Below are 13,852 nucleotides of genomic sequence, written 5' to 3' on the forward strand. Positions count from 1 at the left end.
TGGAATGATTGTTGGTGCCATATGGGGTGGTTTAAGTGTCTGAGAAGTAGCTGATCTCTTGGGATTTTCGCATACAACAGTCTCTGGAATTTGCAGAGAATGGTGTGCAAAAAGCATTCAGTGACTGACAGTTCTATGAACAAAAATGCATTGTTAATGAGAGGTCAGAGAACAATTTCCAACTGATTCAAACTGACAGGAAGGCGACAGTACCTCAAATAACCACACATTACAACAGTGATGTGCAGAAGAGCATCTCTGAACACACAACATGTCAAACCTTGAAGTGGATGAGCTGTAGTAGCAGAAGTCCATGAACATACACTCAGAGGCCTCTTTATGAGGTACAAATTGGCCACTGAGTGTCTTTCAGAATAAACAATGCAAAAAATGGTTTTACTCTGTGACCATCCAATAACAAGGACTTTTAAATCTAGGATAATCACCAATAAATTTCTCCAACAAATTCCAGAGAAACATTAAAATATGGAGCTTATTTTCCTAAATTGTGCAAATTAATAGCATTGATGTGTTTGTGGTGAAATTGAACTATTGTATGTTGAGCTAAGGAAATATAAAAATATAAAAATTTGGCCTGTCCCCTAAAACCCTCACTAATTTTTATAGATGCACCGTAGAAAGCATTCTTCTAGGGTGCATCACAACCTGGTATGGAAGTTGTCCTGTCCAAGACCGAAAGAAGCTGCAGAAGATCGTGAACACGGCGCAGCACATCACAGAAACCAATCTTCAGTCCGTGAACTCACTTTACACCGCACGCTGTCGGAGAAGTGCTGCCAGGATAATCAAGGACACGACACACTTTTCGTCCCTCTTCCCTCCGGGAGAAGGCTCAGGAGCTTGAAGACTCGTATGGCCAGATTTGGGAACAGCTTCTTTCCAACTGTGATAAAACTGCTGAACGGATCCTGACCCGGATCTGGGCCGTACCCTCCAAATATCCGGACCTGCCTCTCGGTTTTTTTGCACTACCTTACTTCCCATTTTTCTGTTTTCTATTTTTGATTTATAATTTAAAATTTTAATATTTACCAATTTTAACTATTTTTAATATTTTTAATATTTAATATTTGTAATCCAAGGAGTGTGAAGCGCAGATTCAAATATCGCTGTGATGATTGTACGTTCTAGTACTAATTGTTTGGCGACAATAAAGTATAAAGTATAAGGATATGCTGATAGTGTGTGATGTAGGATAGGAGGAAGGTCAGAGGAAACATAAACCAGACAATTTGACTGAATGGACTTTTGCTGTGCTGCCAGTTCATAATCTGCACAGGAAGAACACTTGCAGAATTTTTTGGCCACGATATACAAGTTCAGTTTGAGTGGAAACAACATCAAACGCTGTTGCAGGAAAGCATCATCCATCATCAGGGAGCCCGCCACCCAGACCATGCTCTCTTCTCACTGCTGCCATCAGGGAGAAGGTACAGGAGCCTCAGGACTCACACCACCAGGTTCAGGAACAGTTACCACCCCTCATCCAAGGGGATAACTTCACTTGCCCCATCACTGAAATGTTCCCACAACCAATGGACTCACTTTCAAGGGCTCTCCGTCTCATGTTCTCGGTATTTATTGTCTATTTACTGATTTTTTTTTTTTTGCATTTGCAGTTTGTTGTCTTCTGCACTCTGGTTGAACACCCAAGTTGGGTGTTCTTTCATTGTTTCTTACTGCCCGTTTAACCACTGGCGTTTCAGACAGCAACGAAGGTCCTCCATCTCTGTGGTCTTCACAGGTTCTTTCATTATGTCAGTAGCTCACTTTTCACTACTGTCAGTCCTGCAGGTCCTGGGTGGAGATTCAGGAATACTGTCGCACTCAGATATAGAAGGATTCTTCATTGTTATTTCCATAAAAATTTTGTTTGACCAGTCAGGGTTGTTAGCCCTGAGCAGAACCACCCGAACCTGGAGGACTGGTGGACCACTCTTAGTCTGGCCTCTACCCTTTGACCTGTTTGGCATGGGTGACCCTACTAAGAGCCAAAGCATAAAGCCCCGACTCCAGCCAACATAGCTCTCTGGGCCGTTGAGGCTTGTGAGCCTCCAAATCCAACTATAAGGTTGTGGTCTTCTTTGATTCGTTTATGGTTATTTTTCTGTTGATATATTGAGTATACCCACAAATAAAGGAATCTCGGGGTTGTATATGGTGACATACTGTATGTATACTTTGATAATAAAATTTACTTTGAACTTTAAACTTTAATCTTTTTCTTTTAATTTTTTTACTTTGACTTTTAGTCCTCTGCCACTTGTCTGAAGAGCAATGCTTTGGCATTTGATCATTTTACAGAAGTAAAATATTTTTAAAGCCAACTATGTCTGGTCTGTCCACAGTGCAATGATGTTGAATAGGATGCTCTGGGTACTGATCAATACCAGGATAATTCTGCAGATCTTATCTGCACCCCACCTGCACAGCTGTTGTCTTGTTGGACAACTTTGAACTGCAAGACTGTCTGCTTGAAATATGGTTTGATCACTGGGCCAAGTCCCATTAACCGAAAGTTCCGAGTGTGCCACAGCTTAGGCGTTGCACAAATATATGTATCACATTAAATTATATTAAAGCTTATTTTTTTCTCGATGTATTATCAGAACTAATGAATTTTGAGGCATTGAGAAAAGGAAATAAAAAAGTAGTAAATATACTTATAAAGGAGGATTATACTGTCATATCAGTAAAGAGCAAAGGTCTGCGATTAGAAATGTACAAATTAAAAAATCTGGGAAGGTACAATTGCCGAGTGTTAGCATTTATATTGATTGGGCACCACAGTAATGGAGGGTTAGCATGATGCTGTTACAGCTCAGGACATTGGAGTTTGGAGTTCTATATCGATATCCTCTGTAAGGAGATTGTATGATTTCCCCATGGAACGTGGACAGTAGGAGGAAGCCGTTGTCTTGGTTTTCTCCCACAGTCCAAAGACTTACTGGTTAGTACTTCAATTGGTTATTGTACCGTAAATTGTCCCGTGATCGGGTTAGGGCTAATTCAGGTGTTGATGGAGGGTTGCTGGCAGTGCATTTTGAAGGGCCAGAAGGGCCTATTCTGCTCTGTATCTCAACATAAGTATTAAATAAATAAACCTATCTATAGATTGAGAGGAGCATCAACACAGAGGCTGTGTACAAGAAGGGCCAGAGTCCCCTCTACTTCCTGAGGAGACTGAGGTCCTTTGAAGTGTGCAGGCCTCTCCCTCACATGTTCTACCAGTCTGTTGTCGCCAGTACAATCTTCTATACTGTGGTGTGCTGGGGCATTTCACATACTTACCACCTCCCTGTGAAGAAATTACCCTTTGGGTCTCCTTTAAATTACTTCCCTCGTAACTGAAGTCTAAGCCCTTTAGTTTTATACTCCCATACCCTGGGAGAAAGGCTGACCATTTACCTTCCCTATCCCCCTCAGTCTCTTATACTCCAGGGAACAAAGCCCCAGCCTATCCAACCTAGTCTTATACCTCAAACCCTCCAGCCCTGGTAACATCCCTGTGATTCTTTCGTGCACCATTTCAGTTTAATGGCATCCTTCCTATGGCTAGAGCTGCACACGGTACTCCAAGTATGGCCTCACCAATGTTGTGTTCTCGATATCCCAACTCCTGTACTCAATGCCTTGTGGCTTCTTTTCCACCCAGTCTACTTGTGACACCATTGTCAGAGGAATGTTAATAATGCCATGAGCCTAACACCTGTATTTGTTCATTGCAGCCTTATCTAGAGTCGCTAAGCCCTTGTGCTCTCTGTTTAATCTTGCTGTGTTTGTTTTGACTGGCGTGGGTTTTCAGGGTACTGTGATTAAAGTGGACTCCCCATTAGCACTTATCACGGGGTCTTTGGTTTGAGAATGATTCGTCTCACTGGTTCACTCGTTCTGCTGGAATTCCTATGATTAACTCTTGTTTCTGTCTCCACAAGGGAGTCAGTCATTTCTCCGCCAATGGGTTCAGTCATCGTTCAGCGCACACCATGACATACTTGTATATCTTGGTCTCTGTTACTTACTTTCCATGGCCCTGTTATTTACTGTGTTATTTCTGCCCTGATTTAATTTACAAAACTACAACATTTTGCACTTGTCCAAGTTAAGTCCCATTACTTTGGCCCACCTTCCCATTTGATTAAGATCTTGTTGTAAACTTAAATTCTGTTCTTCACTGCCCACTGTATCACCTGTCTTGCTTTATCTACATGTCAATCTGATTCCCATACAAATCGTTAATACGGATGACAAACAATAGTAAACTCACCACTGATTACAGTGGTACCCAGTCTAAGAAATCCTCTACCACTTCCACCCATACCCACCCCCGACTGCATCCACCAAGCCAATTTGGAATCTGAAATGGTTAACTCACCCTGGATCCCAGAATCAAAATCAGGATCAAGTTCATTATCACTGACTTTTGTGTCATGAAATTTGTTGGTTTGTGGCAAAGACATAAAAGTTAAAATAAATTACAAAAAAAGGGACAAAAATAGGTGATGGGTGGAGATATGTCTCTACCAAAGGAGGTGTAAGGCGCTCCTTCCGTCCACTAGCTCACAGGTCACCCTTGGGCAAGGTGTAGCACCTGCTTCACCTCCCCACCCCCGATCAGGGTCACGTGAAGCCATCGGGAGCAGGTGGTGGATGGTTGTATGAGCAGCTGGTGCACATCACGAATTCTGGTTATGAGACCACTGACGTCAGGCAAGCAATCTCTGAAGAGTATTGATAATGGCCAAAAGAAGGCAATGGCAAACCACTTCTGTAGAAATACTTGCGAAGAGCAATCATGGTCATGAACACGGCACATAATGATGATGTCATACAACACAGCACATAACGATGATGTCATACAACACAGCACATAATGATGATGTCATACAACACAGCACATAATGATGATGATGATGGTACAGAAAAAGGAATAATGAAACAATATTCATAGGTTCATGGACTGTTCAGAAATCTGATAGCAGAGGGGATAAAACTGTTCCTAAATCATTGAGTGTGGGTCCTTGGGCTCCTGTACTTCCTCCCCAGTGGTAGTAATGAAGTTAATTCTAGCCATAGTAAACTACTCAAAGCACTTCATCGCCACAGTAGATGCTACTGGTGATAGTCCTTGAAGCATCTCACCCTGCTCTCGTTAAGCACCAGTGTAATTGCTATCCTTTTGGAGCAGGTGAGAACCTCAGACTGCAGCTGTGGAATGCTAAAGATGTCCTTGAACCAGCTAGTTGTCACAGGTTTTCAGTAAACAGCACAGAAATAGCCCCTTCAACCCACTGAATCCACACCAACCATCAACCACTCGTTTACACAAATACTACATTAATCGGACTTTTTAATGATAGACCATCAGGGTGACCCTACTAAGAGCCAAAGTATAGAGCCCTGACTCCAGCCAACTTAACCCTCTGGGTCATTGAGGCACGCAAGCCTCCAAATCCTACAATAAGGTTGTGGTCCTCTTGGAGAATCGGAAAATGATGTTGTAGGATAATGTAGAAGATAGGTCATAGAGTCACAGAGACGTACAGTACAGTAAAAGGCCCTTTGGCCCAGCTAATCCATGCTGAAACCATTTAAACTGCCTACTCCCATCAACTTGCACTGGGACCATAGTCCTCCATATCCCTACTATCCATGTACTTATCCAGATTGAGTTTGGGTGCACCACTTGTGCTGGCAGCTCATTTCACACTCTCATGACCTTCTGAGTGAGGAAGCTTCCCTTCATGTTCCCCTTAAACTTCTTACCTTTCACCCTTAACCCATGACCTCTGGTTGTAGTCCCACCCAACCTCAGTAGAGAAGGCCTGTTTGCATTAACCTTATTTATACCCCTCATAATTTTGTACATCTCTATGAAATCTCCCTTCAATCTTTTATGTTCTAAAGGATAAACCTAGCCTATTCAATCTTTCCTAATGATTCAAGTCCTCCAGAGTAAATTTTCTCTGCACTCTTTCAACCTTGTTGACATCTTTCCTGTAGGTAGGTGACCAAAACTGCACACAATACTCCAAATTAGGCCTCACCAATGCCATATACAATTTGAAATATAGATAACCTGGATGTGAACTTGAAATGGGAAGCAGATTAATAATATGACTGTCTGAGTTTCTTAGCCCATCTTTGTGCTGTTGATATTCTATGCTGGCAAAAAATTATCCATTATCAATAATAACACATGTGGAACCAATAGGGTCATGCAACTAAACAACAATACATGTGCTTTTTTTTGGTAAAACTGTCCCCATGTACCACAGAAATATTCTGTTTCTTGGCTATGTCATCCCTTTTGAACCTGGATGAGCAGATGTGCACAACAAGTGAAATGAAAACAACTGCTTTGTTGAAGTCCCAGCTCAAATGCTGATGAAAGTCAGGAGTTTCATTTCTGACGTCCAAGAGGGTCCATTTTGAAGTTGTTGGCCAAGGGCCAATGGGCAAGCAGGATTCAACGTTGCCTCAGTCCTGGATTGTTTCTTCTTCTGCCAATTCCTGCCACACTCTGTGGGAATAAACAAGATCCAACACAACAGATTATCAGCGTTAATGATCTGAGTTAAGTGGTACACAGTGCATACACGATACTTCACCCTGAGGTTATTTTGTTTTGCTTTCTGTTATTGAGGTAATTCTGTTTTTCCAGCTCTTTCATATCTATGGAGTTCTGTGTATTATTTTACTTGCTTGAGTAAGATATGGGAAGTTGCCTTGGAACAGAACTGCACAGATTGCCTCTCTAGAGTTTCTTGTAACACACAGCTGCCATTAAGATCTTAATGGTTTTCCGATGTTAATACATGTGCTCGGGAAGATTAGAGCTTGGAATTAGGAGTATCGTGACAAAGATTAAACAGTAACATTTTCATTAGGATATATAAACAACATAATTGAGGTTTACTGTATGCATGTTGAAAAACTGGCTACTTGGAACAGCACCTGACTTAGAATCGCTGATTGCTCCGACCCACGTTTTGCCTCTGCATCTGGAGATCAATCGTAGTAACTTAGATGTGAGCAATGTATTTGTCCCCGTGCTGCTTCCCTGCACAGATCAGAATCAGAATCAGGTTTAATATCACCGGCATATGTCATGAAATTAGTTGTTATGCGGCAGCAGTACATTGCAATACATAATAATAAAAATGACGAATTTCTGTAAGTATATAGGTCGCTTTACGTCGCATCTGGAAATTCGAGTTGGTGGACGATTTCCCTCCACACCGCTCTGACATATTGGGAAATCATGTACGTGGCAAGGTACAGCAGTGGTTTGCCTTTGCCTTCTGCCAGGTGAGTTTAAAGAGATCACCACCTCTTGCAGTGGATGACCAGGATGTCTAGGTGTCTTGCCATGCTCTTAGCGCTCCACCAACACCTGCTGGGCCTGCCTTCTTGACCGTTGGACCATTAATTGGTCTCCCCCACTCAGTCTGCCAGGGCCAGACTTCACATGCTGGGATAGATAGATCCCCTAACTCACCGAGGGTTGAGACCCGTCGGCTACCCTCACCTGGTTTGGCCCGTCTGCCGAGATGGTTTACTGGGGTGTGGCCACTGAGCGTGTTACAGCTACTTGGAGCCACAGGTGAGAACTGAGCACCAGGTGGGGACCAAAGGTGGACGAGCTGCCCTGAAAAAAGGCACGACAGACCCCCCCCCCACCAGAGGTACTGCCCCTCCCTAGACACCCCATACACCCCATATATATATATTATAAATTACATTAAATAAGTAGTGCAAAAGGAGAGAGAAAAAAGTAGTGAGGTAGTGTTCATGGGTTCAGTGCTCATTCGGAAACCGGATGGCAGCGGGGAAGAAGCTGTTCCTGAATCATTGAGTGTGTGCCTTCAGGCTTCTGTACCTCCTTCCTGATGGTAGCAATGAAAAGGGGGCATGTCCTGGGTGATCGGTGTCCTTAATGATGGATGCCGCCTTTTCCTTGAAGATGTCCTGGATGCTGGGGAGGCTCGTGCCCATGATGGCGCTGACTGAGTTCACAACTTCCTGCAGCTTATTTTAATCCTGTGCAGTGCCCTCCACCATTCCAGACAGTGATGCAGCCAGTTAGAATTAGAATTTATTTAAATCTTACATCCGTCCCACGTGGGGGAGTAAAAATCTTTGCGTTATGACTCCGTCGCAATGTACAGACATGTGAATTTAAAAGTCTAATAACTTGTAGAAAGGAGCTGTCCCTTTAATGCTGCGGTACCATTTGCTAGATGGAAGCAGCTGAAATAATTTATGATCGGGGTGACTGGTGTCCCCGGTGATCTTCCAGGCCTTCTTTCTGCACCTGCTGCTGTAAATGTCCTCAATGGCAGATCTTCGGTGATGTGTATTAGATTAGATTATGAGGACACACAGTCCTCTTTTATTGTCATTTAGAAATGTATAACGAGCATCTTGAAACCACTCACCCTGTCAACTGCAGACCCATTGATCTTGACTGGGGCAAGTACACGGGGTGAGGGATGCTCTCCATGGCACACCTGCAGAAATTTGTGAGTGTCTTTTGTGACATAGAGAATCTCCTCAAACTCCAAATAAAATATAGCTGCTGAGGCACCTCCTTTGTAAATGCTAGGCCCAGGATAGACCCTCAGAGAAATGTAGGAAATTGCAGTGCAGGAAATGTAGCAGGAAATTGTGATCAACAAGGAGCCACAAACGGCAATGATCCAATGACTAGATAAAATGTTTTTTTTCCTAAGCAACACACACAAAATGCTGGAGGAACTCAGCACGTCAGGCTGAGTAATTTCTATGGAAATTAATAGATAGTTGACCAAGTGGCCAAGTGGTTAAGGCGTCGGTTTAGTGACCTGAAGGTCGCTAGTTCGAGCCTTGGCTGAGGCAGCGTGTTGTGTCCTTGAGCAAGGCACTTAACCACACGTTGCTCTGCAATGACACCAGTGCCAAGCTGTATGGGTCCTAATGCCCTTCCCTTGGACAACATTGGTGGCGTGGAGAGGGGAGACTTGCAGCATGGGCAACTGCTGGTCTTCCGTACAACCTTGCCCAGGCCTGCACCCTGGAAACCTTCCAAGGTGCAAATCCATGGTCTCACGAGACTAATGAATGCCTAAGAATAGATAGTCGACATTTCGGGCCGAGACCCTTCTTCAGCTGAGAAGGAAGGGGGTGGGCGGGGGATGCCAGAATAAAAAAGGTGAGGGGAGGGGAAGGAGGCTAGCTGGAAGGTGGCAGGTGAAGCCCGGTGGGTGTGGAAAGGTCAAGGGCTGGAGAAGAAGGAATCTGATAAGAGAAGACGGTGGACCATGGGAGAAAGGGAAGGAGGAGGGGACCCACAGGGAAGTGTTGGTCCATGGCCTCCTCTTGTGCCTAGAGGAGGCACCAACACCTTATATTCCTTCCAGGTAACCTCCAACCTGATGGCATGAATATTGATTTCTCCTTCTCATAAAAAATTTTGCCCCTCCCTTATTCCCCACTCTGATCTTCTCACCTTCCTATTACTTCCCTGTGCGTCCCCTCCTCTTTCCCTTTCTCCCATTGTCCACTCTCTTCTTTTATCAGATTCCTTCTTCTCCAGCCCTTGACCTTTCCACACCCACATGTAAAAGGTCAGAGTGGAGAATGGGTGGGGGGGTGGAATTACTTACCAGAAGGAGAAATTTTTTACTGGAGGAGAAGTCGATATTCATGCCATCAGGTTGGAGACTACCCAGATGGAACATATGGTGTTGCTCCTTCACCCCGAGGGTGAGCTCCTCTTGACTCAAGAGGACCGATATGTCAGAACAGAATGGGAATCAAAATTAAAATGTTTGGCCACTTTTTAAAAGAAATTCCTTTTAGCTGAGGAAATTAGCCAGGTCATGGAAGCAGTGAGCTCTTCTTTAAGAAAAACACAGCGAGATCTTTTACCTCATTTGACTAACAAGGGAAAAACAAGTCAATACCAGGATGGAAGGCAGATATCCAACAGAGATTGAGAAGTTGGAAGGGTGTGTATTGAAGGAATGTAATAAATTGGAAGTCAATAAATGCGCAAATGATTTGATGTGCAGGAAACCTGACAAACAATGGAAGCCAAGAGGATGATGCCTTTAGGAACTAAATAGCTAAATAATTGAGAATGACTGATGGAATTGGAAAAGGGGCTCATGGAATATAAGCCAGCACCAATTAGTTGGATCATTGTTTTTGTTCCTTGAATTTCATGTAGATCCATATAACATATAATTGCAGGGTCTCCAAAGTTAAAACTGACTTTATAGCCAGAGAGCGAGCTATAGTAGGGAGCTTGCTACAACTTGAAGACTTGTATTCGTACTGGGATAGATGCAGAGGAGATTCAAAGTTCAAAGTACATTGATTATCAAAGCATGTATGCATTATATAGCCTTGAGATTTGTTTCCTTACAGGCAACCACAAAACAAGAAGCCCAAAAGAACCCATTATAAAAAAGGCTGACGAACACTCAATGTGCAGATCGAGAAAAAAAAAACACTTTGTGCAAACAGTAAAAGTGAGCAAATAGCATTCAGAACAAAAATTAGTCCTCAGACATGAAGCCCAGAGCAGTGGGAGCAGGCCCACAGCCTCAGCCTCAGTTCAGCACAGAGCAGAGTAAAAGTCGCAGAGCTCGCAGACACGAAGCCCGGAGCAGCCCAAAGCAGGCCCACAGCCTCAAGCTCAGTTCAGCGCAGAGCAGGGTAAACTTCGCAGAGCTCACAGACACAGACTTCTCCTCGAACATGCCTTGGCCTAACTCTAACTTTGTCTTGCACACACAGGTTTCGACCCTCGACTCATCCTCACCTTCGCTCATCCCTTCATAGTTTGTGGTGATTGTATACCATAATTTTTTTTACAGAAGGAAGTGTTATTAATAAAAGCATTTAGTAGATTCACCAGAATATTGCCCAGATTAAGTGTTTCCTTTCTGAGGGGCCAAGTGGTTAAGGCGTTCGTCTAGTGATCTCAAGGTCGCTAGTTCGAGCCTCAGCTGTGGCAGCGTGTTTGTGTCCTTGAGCAAGGCACTTAACCACACATTGCTCTAGTGTCTGTGTGAGGAGTGATGCCCCACACAGACTTCCAATCTGCGCCTTGTAAGGCATGAAAATGCTCGATGCAGGCCTCTGATGGTCTGAGTTAACGTTCCCTCCCCTCCCTTTCTGAGGGGAGACTAGCTAGGGTGGCCTTTTTTCCTTGGAGTAGAGGAAGATGAGGAGGGACCGAATAGAGGTGTACATACTTATCAGGGGCTTTGACAGGATAGAATGAGGGAAATATTTCCCAATCATAGATGCATCCAAAAGTTGGGGACATTGGTTTAGATGGGTACTAATAATTAATAAACAGAAGAGATTCCAGTCCTTAAAAGGGGTCTCACCCGAAAAGTTGACTGTTCATTCAGTTCCACAGAGGTGGGTGGGCCTGCTCATTTCCTCCAGTGTTTTGTGTGTGATACTCCAGGTGCTAAGGAAGAATTGTTTTCACCTAGATTAGATTAGATTATGAGGACACGCAGTCCTCTTTTATTGTCATTTAGTAATGCATGCATTAAGAAAAGATTCAATGTTTTTCCAGAATGATATCACAGAAACACGTGACAAACCAAGATTGAAAAACAGACAAAAACCACATAATTATAATATATAGTCACAACAGCGCAAAGCAATACCGTAATTTGATAAAGAACAGACCATGGGCATGGTAAAAAGTCTCAAAGTCTCTCGAAAGTCCCATCATCTCATGCAGACGGTAAACCTCCAGCGATGCAAACTCGCCGATGCAGCACCCTGGAAGCATTCGACCACGGTCCGACTCCGAGTCCATCTGAAAACTCCGAGCCACTGACCAGCCCTCCGACACCGAGCACCGAGCACCATCTCTGCCAAGCGCTTCGACTCGGCCCTGGCAACAGGCAATAGGCAAAGCCGAGGATTTGGGGCCTTCCCCTCCGGAGATTCTCCATCGCACAGTAGCAGCGGCAGCGAAGCGGGCATTTCAGAAGTTTCTCCAGGTGTTCCTCCGTGCTTCTCACGGCTGTCTCCATCAAATCAGGATTGTGCATGGCACCCTAGTTAACACATATCGATATCATTCGGAACAGCCGCGCGCGCTGCGTCGCGCCACCATCTTCTCCTCCCTCCTTGATGGTGGTTTAATCAGGAGTGCTTCTGTGTTCGTTATTGAGGGATAGTGCAAAGCAGAATACTCAACTGAACTTTATTGATAACCCTTCTTGTACAATATTTGAGATCCTCCCATGTGGGAGCAGCTAACTGGGTGACATAAGAATAACACGATTAACTACCACTACAGCACTGACTGAGGGGATGATGGACACAGATACTCCCATAAAAATAAAAAAACACCAAGATGAGCACTTAGGTAGCCAAAGGATTGTCACTGTGTACGCTGTGTGGAGGACCAACAGACTCCCACGTAGAGAAAGAAACAAGAGTTTATTCATCAGAATTCCAGCAGAATACTGGTGGCTTGACTGAGCGACGCAGCAAGATAAACCATTCTCGAAACACTAATTGGGAGTCCCCTTTAAATATTCACAGTACGCAGAAGACCCAAGCGAGTCAAAATAACTTTGACAAGATTAAGCAGAAAGCACAAGGGCTTAATGACTCTAGATAAGACAACAATCAGCAAATACAGGTGCTCTAGAAACCTGAGCATTCTGCGGCTCGCTGTAGGAGCCTGCAGGGCTCATGGCAGGGACAGAGGGGTATGAATCAGTTGTTGATAAATAGAATAAGTGTAATGTGTACTTGGTGTTTGGCAGGGACCAGGCCTAGTTCTGTGCTGTGTCATCTGTGAATCTATAATAAACTTTAGTGCAAATAAGGGAAGTTCACCAGCCACGTAAGAGATGAAGGGATAGAAGGATGTAATGAAAAGTCGGAGAAAGGTGGAGCATTCACACTATATTAGACCAGTTGGGTGCAATGGACTGTTTCCCCGTAGATAATTTAACAGCATTCAAAGGATTGACAACAGAAGAGAAAACAAGAACTGGAGCAACGGAAGGGGGTGGGGGCAAGGCTGGGGTGGGGCACTTCTTAGCTCAAACTTTATCAGAATCAAATTGTCATTTTCTATTTATCTTTAATTATTAGGATTTGTTGTCATACAGGTTGAAACGATGTAATTATTAACATTGTGCTCTTTCTCCTTGCCCCCTTCCCCTTCTCAGTCCACAATATCGACACATCAGAATCGGGTTTATCATCAGTCACATATGTCATGAAATTTGACTTTGTTTTGTGGCCACAGTACAGTGCAAGACATAAAATTACTACAGTACTGTACAAAAATCTTAGGCACCCTAGTTGTATAAATGTGTCTAAGACTTTTGCACAGTACCCTATATAGCTCAAAGTTCAAATTAATGTTATCATCAAAGTACATAAATGTCACCATATACAACTCTGAGATTCCAATTCTTGCAGGCATACACAGTAAGTACAACAAACACAATAGAACCTTTTTTATGCCACGGACCAATACCATTAATCAAGGGGTCTGTGAACCCCAGGTTGGGAACTCCTGCAATAGAATTAATGAAAGACTGTTCTCAACAGGACAGACAAACAACCAACGTGCAAGACACAACAAACTGTGTAAATACAAAAAGAAATAATAAAAAAATAAATAACCAATAAATATTAAGAGCATGAGATGAAAAGTCCTTAAAAGTGAGTCCATAAGTTGTGTGAACAGTTCAATATATCTTATGATTCAGCGTCTTTTTTTTTCCCCAAATGCTTCGTACATTTAAACCAACACACAGATTATAGAACTATTAAGGATTCAAGTAAG

This window comes from Mobula birostris, chromosome 30 (genome assembly GCF_030028105.1).
Source record: "Mobula birostris isolate sMobBir1 chromosome 30, sMobBir1.hap1, whole genome shotgun sequence".
NCBI classification, from domain to species: Eukaryota; Metazoa; Chordata; class Chondrichthyes; order Myliobatiformes; family Myliobatidae; genus Mobula; species Mobula birostris.